Here is a 16,449-nt window from a genome sequence, read left to right as displayed (position 1 = left end):
TAAGCCGCTTTCCAGCTAGCTGTGTGTGTGAGAGTGTGTGCATGTGTGTATGCGTGTGTGCGCGCACGCCTATCTGATGCATTTGACTGTCTTTTATCCAACTGCCCAGAAGCAAATGTGTTACCTCGGCGATGCCCCTCCATGCCCGGGTTCTCGCTGAGCGCAGAGGACGCCCAGACCCATTTTCCTGGCTGGATACGGAGCGGCTGCCGGGCTGTGGACCCAGCAGGTGTGCGGATTGCTTTACCCAGAGGCTTGGAAAGCAGTGTTAACCTGCTTCCAGGTACATCACAAGGTCAAGAGAGGGTCTTGAAGCCGTCTTGTTTCCGTTCCTCGAGACTTTACCGTCTTGGCCAGACAGGCTATTTACGTTTCGGTCCACAGCATCTGAAGCCAAAAGTTCAGCCCTTCCAGGAGCTGGTTTGCTTTACAAACAAGGTAATGAAGATTGCTTTGCAAACTGCTTGACAGAATTCCTGACTTTCCCTCCACGTTTTCCCCGCGCCTCCCTCCTCCCCACCAAAATGTCACCAGCTCTTGAGTCGCAAGGATTTGGGTTAGAGGAGAACTTGAAGGAAACGTGATCTAAAGGCTATGGGAGAACGCTCTCTTTGCTTCGCAGCCTGTCGCGAGAAGGACCATTTCCCTCCTTGCTTCTTCCCCGTGCGGTGCCGGCTGTGCGTGTGCAAGAGTGAGTACGAGTGCGCGCGCGCCCGGGTGCGAGTGTGAGTGTGTGTGTGTGTGTCTGGGTGTGCGTGCGCGGCCGCCCTGCCTCTGCCCGCTCCCCGGGCGCGGAGCCGCGGGTTTCATGGGGCGATCGGCGCGGATCCCCCAACCAGCGCGACCTGCGGGCAGCGGCGGCAGTGGCAGGAGCCACCTCTCCGACTCCCTAGGATGCGGGTGCTGAGCTATGGCAAAGGGCAGCGAAGTGACGAGCGAGACCAGCGTACGACTGTGAAAGCCACCTGGAGCCACCTTGCTGGGATTGTACCTGCAGGCAGAAAGTCCTCCTACGACCGTCTTTTCCCCTAGAGGCACCAGGTAACAAGCAAATGACTTCTTGCCTCACCCAGTTTCCTTCTGGTCTTGTTTCTAGTGTCTTATCTGCATTGCAGGCTACTTTACTTATTAATGTTTTGAAAATCATTAGGAAGGGCTGGGTATCCAAGGGCGCCTGCTCTGTGATGCTGTAATACAATATCTAGTGGATGGAATATAAATCTATACCTGAGCACTTACTTAGTCTGGTGATGAGAGCCAAGATAGGATGGATATGTGCTTCACGCTAAGGATTTTTTTTTTTTTAATTTTAGATTGAGGTGTGTTGAACCACTCTGAAGATGCCAGAGATTAAAATTCTGTGTTTGCTTCAGGCTATGGTGGCCAAGGACCATTTGGTGTCCAGCCCTCCCCAGATTGTGGGGTGCTAGAGAGTGCTTGATTTTCACCGGTCATTTTAGCCAAAGATTTTTTTTATGCTTCTCCACCCTGGTGCCAGGTTGTTTTCCTTTCCTTGTGGAGGAGCTTGCTAGATTCTTTTTAATACTTGCAAATGACGTATCTGGAGACTTTGATCCCAAATGGAGTTTTCTTGGAACTTGCTTTGCATTGGAAGAAAATCATTGTCAGGGGTGTGTGTGTGTGTGTGTGTGTGTGTGTTGAGACAGAATGTTTGACTGCCAGGGTTTGCTTTCATGTGGCAGAATAATCCATGAAAGAAGTCATTTTTGTATCTAGGAGAATGAGGTACATCCATAACCACCACCCAACACCATCCCCAGCTGTATTGTCTCTGTGGCAGAGAGGAGTTGGTGTGCCTGGTTTTATTCCTTGTTATTAACACCCCCCACCCCCACCCCCGTAAAACAGGTATTTTGAAAATTCTTGCTAGTATCTTGATTTACAAGGAACAGGTTGAATTTGCAGCTGCCTAATTAGCATATTAGGTCTGACATGTTAAGATGGAGATTCCGTGGTCAGCTCAGGCAGAACAAATTTAGATAACTTCCAGAGCCCCTTATCCTCACACCTTATTACCTCCCATTTCCTTTTCATCACCTCTGCTACAGTCCCCTACAGAAAATTTCACTCCCTTCTCGAGGGCATTCGGATTAACAAGATAAAGCACTTCTAAAGTAGTCTCATCAATGTTTTATTCCATAGTGAAGACGGTCTGAATAATTCAGCTAAGGAGTGTTCGATTGTCTCCCGCCTTTGGGAGCTGCTTGCTGTTTGCGCTCAGAGGAGGATTTGGCCCGGCGGATCTCTAGGCGCCCTCCTCAAGGAGGCTCAGACTGGGGCTGCTCTGGGGGTTTCTTTTTGCTGAAGCAGCTTAGCAAGTGTAGGGGCGCTGCCTCATTCTCCTCCACTCGCTGCGTTTCTATAGATATCCATATGATGGCATTTGCGGACTACTAGCCGGCCGAGAGCTGCTCTACTTGTTCCTGCGCGCTGACGTCCCCAACTCCTCCTCTAGAGTCTGGGCTTGGCTGCTGCTGCAGCCCTCGCAGGCTGGTGGTGCTACAAGGCCACGTATGCAGCGGGCTTTGGGGGCTGGGCTTTGCCACTGCAGCTGCCAGGTCGGCTTTGACACTTTCTTGGGGCGGGGCAGCGCTGCTCAGCGGGCCGCCGAGCAGACGGCAGACGCGTCGCGGCCGGCCGAGGTGGTCGCCTGGTTATGAGGGGATGGAGGTGGAGAGAGGCGCAAGGAGGGCAGCGGTGTCCTGCCAGATTCCCTGCACTTGCAAAACCTCTCTCTCTCTCTCTCTCTCTCCCTCTCCCCCACATAGCTTCTTCCCCCTCCCCTCTCTTCCCTCTCTTCTCTCCTTCTTTCTCCTGTATGAATATTCAAGAACACGACCCGAAAACTGGCTACAAAAATACCTTGATATTAAAATGCTGCGTGATTTATCAGGATCAAAACCCTGAAGCTAAGTGTGTATTTCCTAGATTTGCATCTATCCTCTCTCCTCTCCCCTCATATTCTCCTGCATTTTGGCAGGTCATTTATACCCAGATTTGCCTCTAGCTGAAACAAGACTGTAAAGTCAACTAACCTCCCCCCCACCACACCCCCCAATAAGTCTGAAAAGAAAAGGAGAAAAGGAAAAATTTGTGTCTTCAGACGAATTTGCTCTGTAACTTTGCTTTCCAAAGCACCAGGAAGGATACAGAGGGTAACTTGACTTTAACAGAAAAGCAGGTCTCTACCCCACCCTCTCAGGACCCAGAAAGAAAAAGGTATTGCTGCCTGAAATTGTAATGATAATTCAGTTTACTTTCAACATCTGAAAATTTGGGAGAAATTAGACTTTTTTCCTCCTGTCAGCTTTTTTTTTAATGAATTTGTTTGATATCCTCCTATCAAGAAAATCCTAGACTGAAAGCTAGTTTCTGTCTACTAAACATCTGACAAGGACTTTTTCTTTGTCTCCCAGTGTTTCCAGAATATTATTGTAATAGAAATGGTGTCACATTCATAATATTGGTTGGCAGTTAAGTCTTACCTGTGGGGGGTTGCTCAAGAAAAAAAGAAACAGCTGGTGAAAAATATTGGTACTTAGAAAAGAAGGTGTTCCCCTATGTCCTTTGTCATTTCAGTTTCTTCTGGTCTTTTCCACCGAAACATTCAATCTGTTGCAGATTAAGTGTTATCTTTGTACCCTCGTCTTCAGGAGAAGTATATATAAACTGGTGTTGAATGCTCAGAACCCTAAACATAGATTATGGTCTGATTCATGCTTAAACATGCCATGGAGTTCGGTTAAATGTTATGACGAAGTAGATGGGGTTTCTGCCTCCTTTCTCTTCTCCCTTGTCTGAAGAGATGGAGAGAGGACAAACCAAGTGGGAGATCTGAGTCCATTGCCCTTGTTACGTGCTGCTGGCTCAGTGGCCTGACTCACTAATGGTTTAAAACTGCAAGGCATTGGAAATTTCCCAGCAAAAACCCCTTTCCTTAAAAGCCCTCATTTGGTAACTATTATTAGGGGTAGAATAATAGAAAAGTGAGGATGCCCGTGGGAATAGATGAGCAGATAATCAGATGGAAAAAAGTTGTCACCTGATTCCTGTTCCCTAGGCCATTTCTTGTAGTCATTTTTTTCCTTTTCTGTTTTCAAGAGGAGGATGACCTTGAGCAACACTAGTCTTCTGTGCTTCACACACCTTTCTCTAAAATAGGTGATATATATAGATGAGCACACACACACATTTCAGTTTTTGAAATAGGAGACTCTTATGTTACTGTAGTTGGGGTGGAGTTCATCAAGGTGTTTGATTGATATTGGCCTGCTATTTCTTTTCTTTTTCTCAAAAAGAATAGGAAGAACTATGTCACCTCAGAGAATATTGCCCCAATCTTATTCCCCCTTAAGTTATTTTTGTGTGCTGTGCTGTTAAATGTATCCCTGGGGTTCAGTGTTGTGTGGTATAGCACGGGAGCTTCAATGACCTGTCTGTCATATTGACCCTTCATCTTTTCATGAATGAGCGTCATTTCCCTTTGTTCATTTAAACCAGTGTTCTGTTTCCTCTTGCTGCTTGCAGCACTTTTGCCTTGGTGGTTGTGCTGAGTTTTCTGGCTGGTGAAATTAGAATCTTGCTTTCTGCTGATACTATTGCTATGCTCTTATGTGGTGGGGGTGAGATACTAACAGATATCTAGCATCCCTTCCTGTAAATGAAAATACTACATAACAACTACATAGGCATTGATTTAAAGATACATTTACAATAAATAAGATTGCTGATAAGTATTTTTGTCAATACTGAGGTCAAAGGAAAAAAGCTATCTGAAATTTTCTGAAGACTTAACTGGGCCATGTATCACCTTATTCCAGTGATTTTTGCATTCTGTTTATTCAAAAACAGGACATATGGGCATTACATCTGGGTTCTCCATATAGAATATCCATATTTTATGTTTCATTGAAGAGGAAAGTACAAATTGATGCCTTACAGATGTTAGTGTGACACATTAGGTTATGTGACTAACAGGTAATTTTGCTAAATCATTCCAATGGCACACATGTACATAGCTCTGCCTTGTTCAATACACGTTGAGAATGAGACTATTTACTCTGTCTAAAGTCCACATTTTTATTCCTGTGGCATCCTTCAATCATTGAGATCAATTTACAACTGAAGGCAATACACTTTGCCATTATATGGTGTGTGCATGGTGAAATTAAGAAGCATTACGTTTGTAATTATTGAAGCTATTCTGGTTAGAGGTGAACCATTTTTATTATGTTCTATGAACAGAAATTGTACAATATTATGAAAACCCTATCTTCATATAAGAATAACAGGAGATAGTAATATATGAATTTAATTCAGTGATAGAAAATGGTATTTTAAATTTTTTCATTATGATGTTCTGATAGATAGTGTTCTGATAGAATGCTTATTAGTGAAATATAACATAATCTAATGCTAGTTATAAAGACAGTTAACAATTGATAGAAAATAACAATGAAATTGCATGGTTATATAAATGTTTTATCATTTTGCTGATACCAAGAAAACCACATGAAAAGGCTTTATTATTCAAACTACATTTGTAATATTTCTTAAAAGTTGGCTTAGAAAGTCAATGTTTGTTAAATTACACAGTCACATTGGAAGGAAAATACCAAGTGACCAATTCCAATCTTCCTAGAAAATACTTTTATAGGAGAAACTTGACACTTCTGAAAGCTATACTTTCATTCTTGCATTTTCTTTGTGGAGACAGAAGATACATACATACATATTTACATACATACATAATACAGATATGGATAGATAGATGTACATGTTGATATATGGACCTAAATAGCTATGTATATGTAATTGCCTTGAAAAAACCTTATAGTGAAGCATTTTTGAAAGTCTTGTAATCCTTGTAAAGAACAGTTGCAGAATTTTGATAGAAAATTGAACCTATTTTAGATTTTATAACAAAAAAAAACTCTAGAAAAGAGCCAACAAGAGAAATTATTAATGTTATAATATGCTTTTAAAACTTAGGATCTGTTCCTTGATTCTTAGAAACAAAATGAAAGAAAATTAATTAGTTTAATATACAATCAATTGGGATGGATAGATAGATAGAAACTAAAACAGTGCTGTTTATCTTCATCTTTTCCACTTACTCTGGGTAGCTCTTTTGAGGAAGTGCTGAAGATCTCTAAAGGACACATTTAAGTTGTTCTCTAGGTTCCATTCTCCATCTTATTTCCTTTCTTGTGTTAAGATTTTTTGTGATCTTCATGGTTTCATCTCCAAAGACATAGAGTATTAGCATTAAAGTGATTCACCATTCAGGGCATATTAACTGAAACCACAAGGGCTTTCTCTTATCTCCTTTGGAAATATAGACTGTGGTATTTTTCCTAATAATTAGCTTCCTTTTTAATTTTTTCCTATGGTGTGAAGATTAGTCAGTGTTACCTGATGTATGTGTACTTGTGTTTATTAGTGTTTAGGCATTTGTATAGCATGTTGAAATGCATGATTTACATGGCACATGTGCTTTATTCCCCATGGATACATATCTTTAGATCACCAATATTCACAGATATTTTAATTTGAAATACCACATTCAATGGAAATATGTATCACTAGGAATTACATAGGATATTTGCCATTTAGTGATTCTCAAATGTCAGGTATTTTAACAACATATAACCAAACATTGAGTCTTGACCTTAAGGGACTTATTTTCTTAACATGAAATACATAAATAAGTGCATAAGCTTGAAACAAATGTATTAACTAATATTTTAGTTGCATTTAGATATTTTATGCTTTTTAGTGTGAAGACAGAAGAAATTACGAAATCATGACATTGGTATCATGCAGTAATTAGAAACATGAACTTTGGGATTCCACACACAGGTGATTCAACCCTAGGTAACATTGAATGCATCCTTTAACTTCTCTGAGCCTTAGCATCCACACCTGGGAAATGAGGCTAATGCTATGATTCATGCCATAAAATTGTCAGGAGGTTTCAGTGACACAGATATTAGGCAGTTAACTGTTATCATCACAAACACCATCGTCGTCATCGTCTCATCATTAGCTAGCAAGAATTTGAAGAAGGAAACTGTAGGGGAAGTAATTGGATGGCTTCAAAGCCTTTGCTTGGAGTCATAGAACCTTAGGGTTCCAAGTCATGGTAATCTATGTAAATCAGGGATCCAAAGTTCCACTGTCTTGGAATAAGGCAGAAGATCTGACTGGGTATAAGAAATTGTAACCTGGGCCGGTGCCTTGGCTCACTTGGTTAATCCTCCGCCTACAGTGCTATATCCCATTTGGGCACTGGGTTCTAGTCTTGGTTGCTCCTCTTCCAGTCCAGTTCCCTGCTGTGGCCCAGGAATGGAGTGGAGGATGGCCCAAGTGCTTGGGCTGTGCACCCGCATGGGAGACCAGGAGGAAGCACCTGGCTCCTGGCTTCGGATCGGCGCAGCTGTGGCCGTGGCAGCCATTTGTGGGGTGAACCAACAGAGGAAGACCTTTCTCTCTCTCACTGTCTAACTCTGTCAAATAAAAAAAAAAAAATGTAGGCTATATGATATCTGACACTGGGGAGTGCATTATCTACCTAAAGACATTCAAATTTAAATTCATTTTATGCTCTATGGATTTGGCATTAGGAAGTTCCTAAGTCTTTCTGATATATTTTCTGTATTAAATTTCTTCTGTGTCTCTGCTACATGGTCATCCTAAGCTCAACTATCTTCAGTGATTACAAAATCACTACACCACAAGTAGGCTATACCAGTTTTGTGTAGGTGTATCTTAACATTTTCTTTTGGGTTGAGCCTAATCTCTGCCATGCTGTAGCTTTTGGACTTTAAACTGTTGGGGGAGGTGGCACACAATGTTTAATTCCTGATGACACTACTTGGAAAATTTGTACTGACTTACTTGAAATCCTCAACCTAGAACTGTTCTGTTTATTATGAAACATACCCTGGATATAAATTGGTTTACACATTTTCCTAGGTGCCAGAATTTCAAACTCTTGTGTTTTATGCTCACCGAATGCTAGCTATCATTCATCTTCATCAGCACTCTCATCTGGACAGGACTAGTATGCTTGCCCCAGTTTTCTGAGTGTGGCACCAGCACCCAAATCTCATATAATTTGACTAATGTAGAAATGAACAGGACCATGATTTCTTGCTTTTGGATAGCGGATAGAAAGTGTGTGTCATAACCCTGTATCATGCACTCATGACAGATGTTGAGATTTGATGAGTGCTTTTTGTTCTCCTGGGCTTGGACAGGTCATGGGGATTCTTCACATATATCTTTAAGACACTTCCATTAGTCAATCTGAGTATGGTCACAAAATTAAAAGTACTTACCATTCCAAGTCCATACACTAGTAGAGATACCTGGGAACATTTTCTCAATATTACATCATACACTTTACTCATGGCAACCAACTGTCTTAAGACTTTTACACTAAATAATGACAGCAAAGTAACTTACAAATCATGATGATATTGTTCAGACCAAGTGTGCACAACAATGAAATAGAGAGACATGAATAGCAAACTTTACCTCATGTTAAGGCGGTTGGCTGTCTTCATCATGGACCATGTGATCTAGACAGAAGTGACCCAAACCTCACTGATAAGTTTCTTCAACAATGTTTATCAAGTATTAAGTGCATTCTTAGATACAGACACTTTGCTAAGCATTTTTTCCTTTGAGACATAGAAGCCAAAATGGCATAAATATCACTCTTGGAAAGTTTTAATGTAAAGTGAGTAACAAATCTTCTTTTAGAAAGGCATCCTTGTCCTGAGTTGGTCTTGGTGACATCCTTACCTCTTAATTTACCCTTAAATGTGGATGGTATTGATTTCAAGGATATTTACTAAGTTAATGTGTGTTGCTTCCTCCATTATTAAATAAAATCAATGGTTAGGCTCCTAGTGGTTTCCCTAGCCTCATATAAGGGTGCCTCATATCTAACAGAGGGAAAATAATTTGAATATAAAGGGAAATGATGATAATCCTCCCTTTATTTAGTAACCTTGAAGAATAAGTCTTTTTGTTTGTTTGTTTTGTTTTTTTGTTTTTGTTTTTTTTTTAATTTTATTTTATTTAATGAACATAAATTTCCAAAGTACAGCTTATGGATTATAATAGCTTCCCCCCCAATAACTTCCCTCCCACCCACAACACTCCCCTCTCCCACTCCCTCTCTCCTTCCATTCACATCAAGATTAATTTTCAATTATCTCTCTATATAGAAGATCAATTTAGCATATATTAAGTAAAGATTTCCACAGTTTACACCCACACAGAAAAACAAAGTGTAAAATGCTATTTGAGTACTAGTTATAGCATTAATTAAACACCTGAGAGTAATTGTGTATTAATTACAGAGTTCAACCAATAGTTTTAAGTAGAACATAAAAAATACTAAAAGGGTAAAGTATTAAGCTCTTTTTTTTGTTTGTTTGTTATATATTTTTTTTTATTTAATAAATGTGAATTTACAAAGTGCAACTTGTATATTGTTGTGGCTCCCCTCCCCAAACCTCCCTCCTTCCTGTGGCCCTCCCCTCTCCCACTCCCTCTCCCATCCCGCCCTTCATCGAGTTTCATTTTCAATTACGTTCATATACTGAAGATCAACTTAGTATATACTAAGCAAGGATTTCAACAGGCTGCACTCACACAACCGCACAATGTATAGGGTATTGTTCAACTAGTAGTGTTGTCTTTAAGTTTCATAGTAAAACACATTAAGGACAGAGATCCTACGTGGGGAGCATGTACCCAGTAACTCCTGTTGTTGATTAACAATTGGCACTCTTATTTATGACGTCAGCAATCACCCGAGACTCTTGCTCTGAGCTGTCTAGGCTATGGAAGCCCCTTGAGTTCACCAACTCTGAACTTGTTTAGTCAAGGCCATATCACAGTGGAGGTTCCTTCCTCCCTTCAGAGAAAGGCGCCTCTCTCCTTGATGGCCTGTTCCTTCTGCTGGGGTCTTGTTCACCAGGATCTTTCATTTAGATTGTTTTTTTGCCACCATGTCATGGCTTTCCATGCCTGTGAGACTCTCATGGACCTTTCAGCCAGATCCAAATGTCCCAAGGGCTGATTCTGAGGCAAGAGTGCTGCCATTCTATGAGTCTGCTATGTGTCCTGTCTCCCCCGCAGGATCTTTGTTTCATAGTCCTTTTGTTTACATTATCTATGATACTGAATGCTATTATTTTGTGGCATCATGTTTAGAAATGATCATTAAAAAGTCTACATTTAATGTGAATGCGAATACTTATCAACATTGACATACCCAGTCTACATATAATTAACTTTTTCTAAATGACTCCAGATCTTCATTATATATGTTGGTGATTGCAAAAAAACCCTCAGGGACCAATCTATAACATGTTTAAGGCAGTTTGTGCTGATACTTAATTGTCCCTGCCTTTTTCTTTCCCTGTTATTTTTCTTTGGTGTTTCTTGCTCCCATGTAGATAACTTTGTTAGTGTTCCTGCTTTCCTTTTAACTCACTAATAGGAATTTATGATCAAAATAAAATATTGTTAGATATGTTTGTAAATAAGAGCCTGGGGTTGAGTGAGAGTCTAAAGCCTCCTCCTTTGAGGGAATTACATGAGCTTTCCATCCATATTCTCTGTGAGAAAACCTTGAAAATCGCTATGCTATCCTGGATAATATACAATGGATGATGATCAGCAGCAGCAGGATCCATGTAATCATCTTCATCATTGAGAAGCTGCTCTGTGCCAGGTGCTGTCAGTTTTCACTTTCCTGTAACCCATGCAACAGCCCTATCACTTAGTCCTGATGGTCTCCATTTATTTTATAGGAGCAAATTTTAGAGGAGCAAATTGAGGTTTACTGCAGTTAATTTTCTTGGCTGTGATTATAAAATGAACAAATTATAGAGCTGTAATTCAATTCCAAATATTTTATGCTATACCTGGGGAAGTTCACTCTACTCCTACATTTTTGTTCATTTTATATATATATATAAATGTGTGTGTGTGTATCTCTGTGTGTGTATGTCTTTTTAAACTCTTCCAAAGGTTATGCTCTTCCTCTGAGTATACATCATTCTTAACTTGTTTTGACCCTTTTGGTATGGCATGAATTGTCATATTGTACATCTGGAAATGTATAAAAAGGTCTTATGATTCTCCATTTAGGGGATTCTGAAGCTGTTCACATTAAGAAGGTGTTCGTATCCTGATTCTGGGATTGCAGTATATATTAAGATGTTTTGCTAAAATAGGCAGTGTGATTTGAGGGTAATCTACAGAAGAGATTAGCCACAATGCCACAAATTCTTCCTAGTACTGAAGAATCAGAAAATACTACAATGCTAGGATAGGATAGAACCTAGAAATCACTCTGTCTATCGGTAAAAATTGGCATTTATCTGAGCGTTCTGTACATTCCACTGACCCCACATGGCCAGAAAGAAGTCAGGTAAAACTCATCAAACTTATCTTGAATCAACACTATTATTTCAATAATAGAGGGGCTAATAATGGCCATGAAAACTTGTACTTGGAGGTGGGGTATATGTGCGGTATTTGATGCACAAGTGAAGATGCTTCTCTGGATGCCTGAATCCCATATCAGAGTGCCTGTTTTTGAGTTCTAGCTCCACTTCCAATTCCAGCTTCCTGCTAATGTGCACCCTGGGAGGCAGCAGGTGATGGCTCAAGTACTTGGGTCCCAGATTGAGTTCAGCATGGCACAGACTGGCTGTCGTGGGCATTTGAGGAGTAAACCAGCAGATTGGTGATCTCTGTCTCTCTATGTTGGAAGTAAATAATAATAATTTAAAAAATTTTAAAATACATGCTTAATTTTAGATATACCTGTTGTTGGAATAGATCTTTTGTAGACTAAATATTTTTGTGTGTTTCTGACTGTAATCTACTTTCTTATCTTTTGTTGTGGATTTTAAATGGCTATAAATTCAATGTAGTTCCCCCAATCAAGAAAAAATATGTTTGCTCCAAAACTTGGTCTGCCTTGCTACTTGCTTTGAACAACAGGTGTGACTAATGTGAAATGGTATAACTTTGAATTCTCATCCTCCAAAGTCCAGGTAGCTTCCACTGTTTTCCTCTTCAAAGAATGCAAAGAAGCAAAAGCTTACCCTTGCAAGGTTCATGTGTCCCAGCTGGCAGCCAGCACCACTGTTCAGACATGTGGATGCAACCACGTTAGACCATCCATATCCACTTGACCTCTAGCTAATCACAATCACAAGAAAAATGCCAGGTGGAACCAGCTGAAAAACTATCAACCTGAGGGCAGCCTAAGTTATTCAATCACCATTTGTGAACAAATATAGTGATTGTTATTTTAAGCCACAAAATTATGTTGTAGAACTAATTTTGTCTTCGGATAAAGGGACATATTCACTATGCCTCTTTTGGAAGACAATCCTGCTTCCTTGTTTTAAAGTACTTTCAACAGATGTTTGTTAAATATCGTCTATATTCAGTCACGTTGCCTATTGTTCTATGTCTTTTTAAGTCATAATATGCCCTTTTCTTAAATCTTTTGAAGAGTTTGCTGATTCCATAGTATATGCCTTTTGTAAGATATTTCCTTACATGGCTGAATGGACGTGATACTACGTTTGATCTCTTTATCATTACATTAGAGAAGCTGCCTTAAAAATGGTGTTTTATGCCAGGGATCATACTTCTCCTAAAGCCTAAAAGAGAACGTGGCAAATTTCTCCAAGTCTCATCAGAGTTTGGTTTTGTTCAGTATGGCATTTTGTCATTTCTCCTAGATTTCACTTGTGACTAGTTATGTTTTATTGATTCATATTTACTATTCATTTCTTCCCTAAATTAAATATAGATTGTGCATTTACTTTATTCTGGGACTTCATATACACCTTATTTTATTTAATAATGTTCTTATGTATCAAATTACTCTACAGGAAATTGACACACTGTTATAGGTATAATAAGGTACAGGATGGAGGCCACAGGGAAGCACAATTATAATGGTTTTATAACTTTGTGATTACTATTTATTTGTCAAAATACATAATTAAAAATAAGTGTGGTTGACTTCAATGCTTTAATGTTTAGTAAAAGATATATTTATAAGGGTGTGCATGGGAATGTATTTCACATTTACCTAAATATTTTCTTCAAAGTATTTTGTAATTACAAGTTTGAAAGCCTCCCTGGATTATAATGAATATGAAATACTTTATGTACATTTTGCTTCTGAAATTTATTCTTTATGTACATTTTGTTCTGAAATTTTAAAATGTAATATAAGATAGGCAACACATGTTGTGCTAATTATTTGAAATTTCTACAAGTGAATTCTAAAATAGCGGGTACATATTCCATCTGTTGCATGTGAAAATATACATGCAAGTTTACTTCCTTAGCCAGTATGGTTCAGATTCCTTATCTGTAGAGTAGGGCACATGTTTATTTCCATCCCAGGAATTTGTGTAGAAAAAGTGAGCACTTCATACCTTGACTGGCAAATAGGGGAATGGACAGAGAACACTAGCAGTTCTTATTAATGTAGATGAAAAGTAACAGTTATAATTGCACATAAGGAATAATTGTGAATGTAAATATCATAATTTCTCTATTCAAAAAATACATATCCTTATGTTTTATGCATCATTCTGTAATACTTGACCTACAATGATTGTCAGCTTGCAAATATCTTTCTACTTTATTCTCCTGAGACTCGGGACTGAAGAACTGTTTTAAGATAATAGTAAGTCAATACTTTCCCTTCCAAATGAATCTAGAAAATTAAATAAAATAAAAGTGAACTTTCATACAGACATATAATAATTAAATATTATTAAACTAGCAGGGGTAAAGTTTTAAAGATACTTCAGATAATATATGATTTTTACTGAAACGGTTAGGTAACCAGAAGGTAATGATCATTTTTGTTGGTTATATCGAAGGTAGTACCAATCCAGGTTGTTTGGGGATTTGAAATCATACAACTTTAGGAAACTTTTAAAAGTATTTATTTATTTGAAAGCCTGAGTTATAGAGAGACAGGGGAAGAGAGAGAGAGAGGGAGAATAATTTTCCATTTGCTGGTTCATTCCGCAAATGGCCACAATGGCTGGGGCTGAGCTAGGCCAAAGCCAGTAGCCAGAAACTTCCTCCAGATCTCCCACATGAGGGCAGGGGCCCAAGTACTTGGGCCATAATTTTTCACTGTTTTCTCAGATGCATTAGCAGAGAGTTAGATTAGAAATAGCCCATCCAGAACTCAAACCTGCACACAAATAGGATGCTGGTGTCATTGTTGGCAACTTAACCCACTATGCCACAGTGCTAGCCCTAGGGATCTTTTAAAGAAAAAAAATTATAAAATTACAAACACAAAAATTGGGTAAAATGTGCTCGCTTCTGTCATCCATGGTCATCTCTTTAATAGGTATTTCCTCTTTGAATATTTTAATTAAATATTAAATATCTAAGTAGCCGTATGAGTTTATATTTGTAGCATTTATTGTTTCATTCAAGTAGAAATGGACAAATCAATGCATGTAATTAATGAACAAATTTTGCCAATGAAGTTGAAGAGGTCAAGTTTCTTCAATTCCAAGAGCTATTCTAACACTAAGATTTGAAAACTGGGAATAAATGATTATCTCTAAAGTATCTTTGTGGAAAGAAGTAAATTTAAGGGCAATTTAAAAGGAAAATAGGAAATTTCAGTGCACTGTGTTACTATTGGTACCAAGTGTGTATTCAGGATGCACTGGCTGAATAAACAAATTGATATAAATATATATAATGTAAATTAATAATTAATTGAGGCCTGAAGGTGAATGTGTAAAAAAATGAGACAAATGGGGTGATAAGGTGGTTCTAAGTGTGTTTAAAGTTCATGTTCTGTAATCAGCACTCTACCACCTACATTTTTTTATTTGATCACCTCAAGTTAATGCTGTAAAGTGGGACTGTATCGCTTAGGCATGTGGAAATCCCAACCCAAATTGGCTGAAGAATTAAGGCAACTTCTTGATTCACACAAACGACCGGAGACCTATCCTCAGGCATGGTTTGATTCTGCACTGGAGATGTTGAAAAACCAGGATCTAGCATGGGGACCTAATTCTCTATCAGGTTCTTTCTCAGATTAGGAAGGGTGGATCACTAGATTCACATCATCACAACACCAAGTCCAAAGGCAGAGAAAGACAATGTAAGAAAAGGAGTAGGGAAGTGAGGGAGGGAGTGAAGCAGAGAGAAAGAAGTGGATGATACAAACTGATTCCTGACAGTCCCAACAAAGTGCTTTACTTGGTTGTTTTCAGCTTTGGTTGGTTGACTTGGACTGTTACTATCTCTGAACTGGGTGAGAAGGAGTCAAAGCACACTGCTGGTTTATATATCCTGTTCCCCTCCTGTACTCCATTTCTCCACCATCATCTCCTCCCTTCCTTTCTGTCAGAATTATTTCCTGCCTCCACCTTGTTTTTTAAAAAGATGTGCTTATTTGTATTTGAAAAACAGTTACAGAGAGAGAGGGAGAGGGAGGAAAGAGGGAGATGGAGAGGCAGAGGGAGAGGGACTAGAAAAGGGAGGGGGAGAAGAAGAGGGGGTGCAGAGAAGAGAGAATCTCCTGCTGGTTCATTCTTCAGATGGCTGCAATGGCCAGGGCTAGGCCAGTCTGAAGACAGGAGCCTGGAACTCCATCTGGGTCTCGCACATGGGTTGCAAGCAGTTGGGCTATCTTTCACCGTTTTCCCAGGTGCATTAACAGGGAACTGAATCCGAAGTGGAACAACTGGGAATCCAACTAGTGCCCATATGGGGTGCTGGCACTGCAGCAGCAGCTTAACCCACTGTTCTACAACACCAGACCCCAGAATTATTTTCTATTACAAGCTATTCCTCTCTCCTCTGCAAAATTCAAAAGCCAGTGGAGCTTTAGTGAAATTTTAATATTTAGCTTTGTTATGCATGTTTCTTGCTCTAAGATTTCTTAACTTTTTCTACTTTAGGGAAACAAAAATTTTCAAGTTGCAATGTTACTGTGAAATCTTCAAAGTGAGTCTAACAGACTTTACTACAAATAAAATTTTGTCTTTCACTGAGAAATTAGTTAATATCTGATATTTGTATAATTAAAGATGTATCTTATTCTTTTAGAACACACACACACAAACACAAGGATATTCAAAAGTGCACAGGAAACTGGTATTAAAATGAATTCACTTTTAACTGGGACAAAGCATCATCTTATATTGACTTTATGTTATGATTTCAGTTATAGGAAGGAAGCAACACACCCCTGTCATGGAATGGGATAGGTCAGTGAGAACCTTTGCTTAGCACCAGGTAATCCCTATGTTAGCAGTCATTGTTTCCCTCAGGACTATGGACAGCGTTCTGCAGTTGTTGACTCAGGAATCTCCCATT

The 16,449-nt window shown here is 39.3% G+C and overlaps 1 protein-coding gene across 5 annotated transcripts in view; it reads left to right on the top strand.

Moving 5' to 3' along the window:
* LRFN5 (leucine rich repeat and fibronectin type III domain containing 5) overlaps window positions 1–16,449 on the top strand; it is a 280,126-nt gene continuing 263,677 nt past the window's right edge. For 3 of the 5 annotated variants that reach the window (XR_007910227.2, XM_017348274.3, XM_051822185.2), the window contains exon 1: window positions 1–1,041. The gene's annotated coding sequence lies outside the window, so the exon portion shown is untranslated. The remainder of the gene's footprint in view (window positions 1,042–16,449) is intronic. The other 2 variants (XM_051822187.2, XM_070053334.1) reach the window with 1 other exon arrangement.

The sequence above is a fragment of the Oryctolagus cuniculus genome, chromosome 12 (assembly GCF_964237555.1).
Source record: "Oryctolagus cuniculus chromosome 12, mOryCun1.1, whole genome shotgun sequence".
Lineage (NCBI taxonomy): Eukaryota > Metazoa > Chordata > Mammalia > Lagomorpha > Leporidae > Oryctolagus > Oryctolagus cuniculus.
This window is presented reverse-complemented; position numbering and strand designations above follow the sequence as displayed.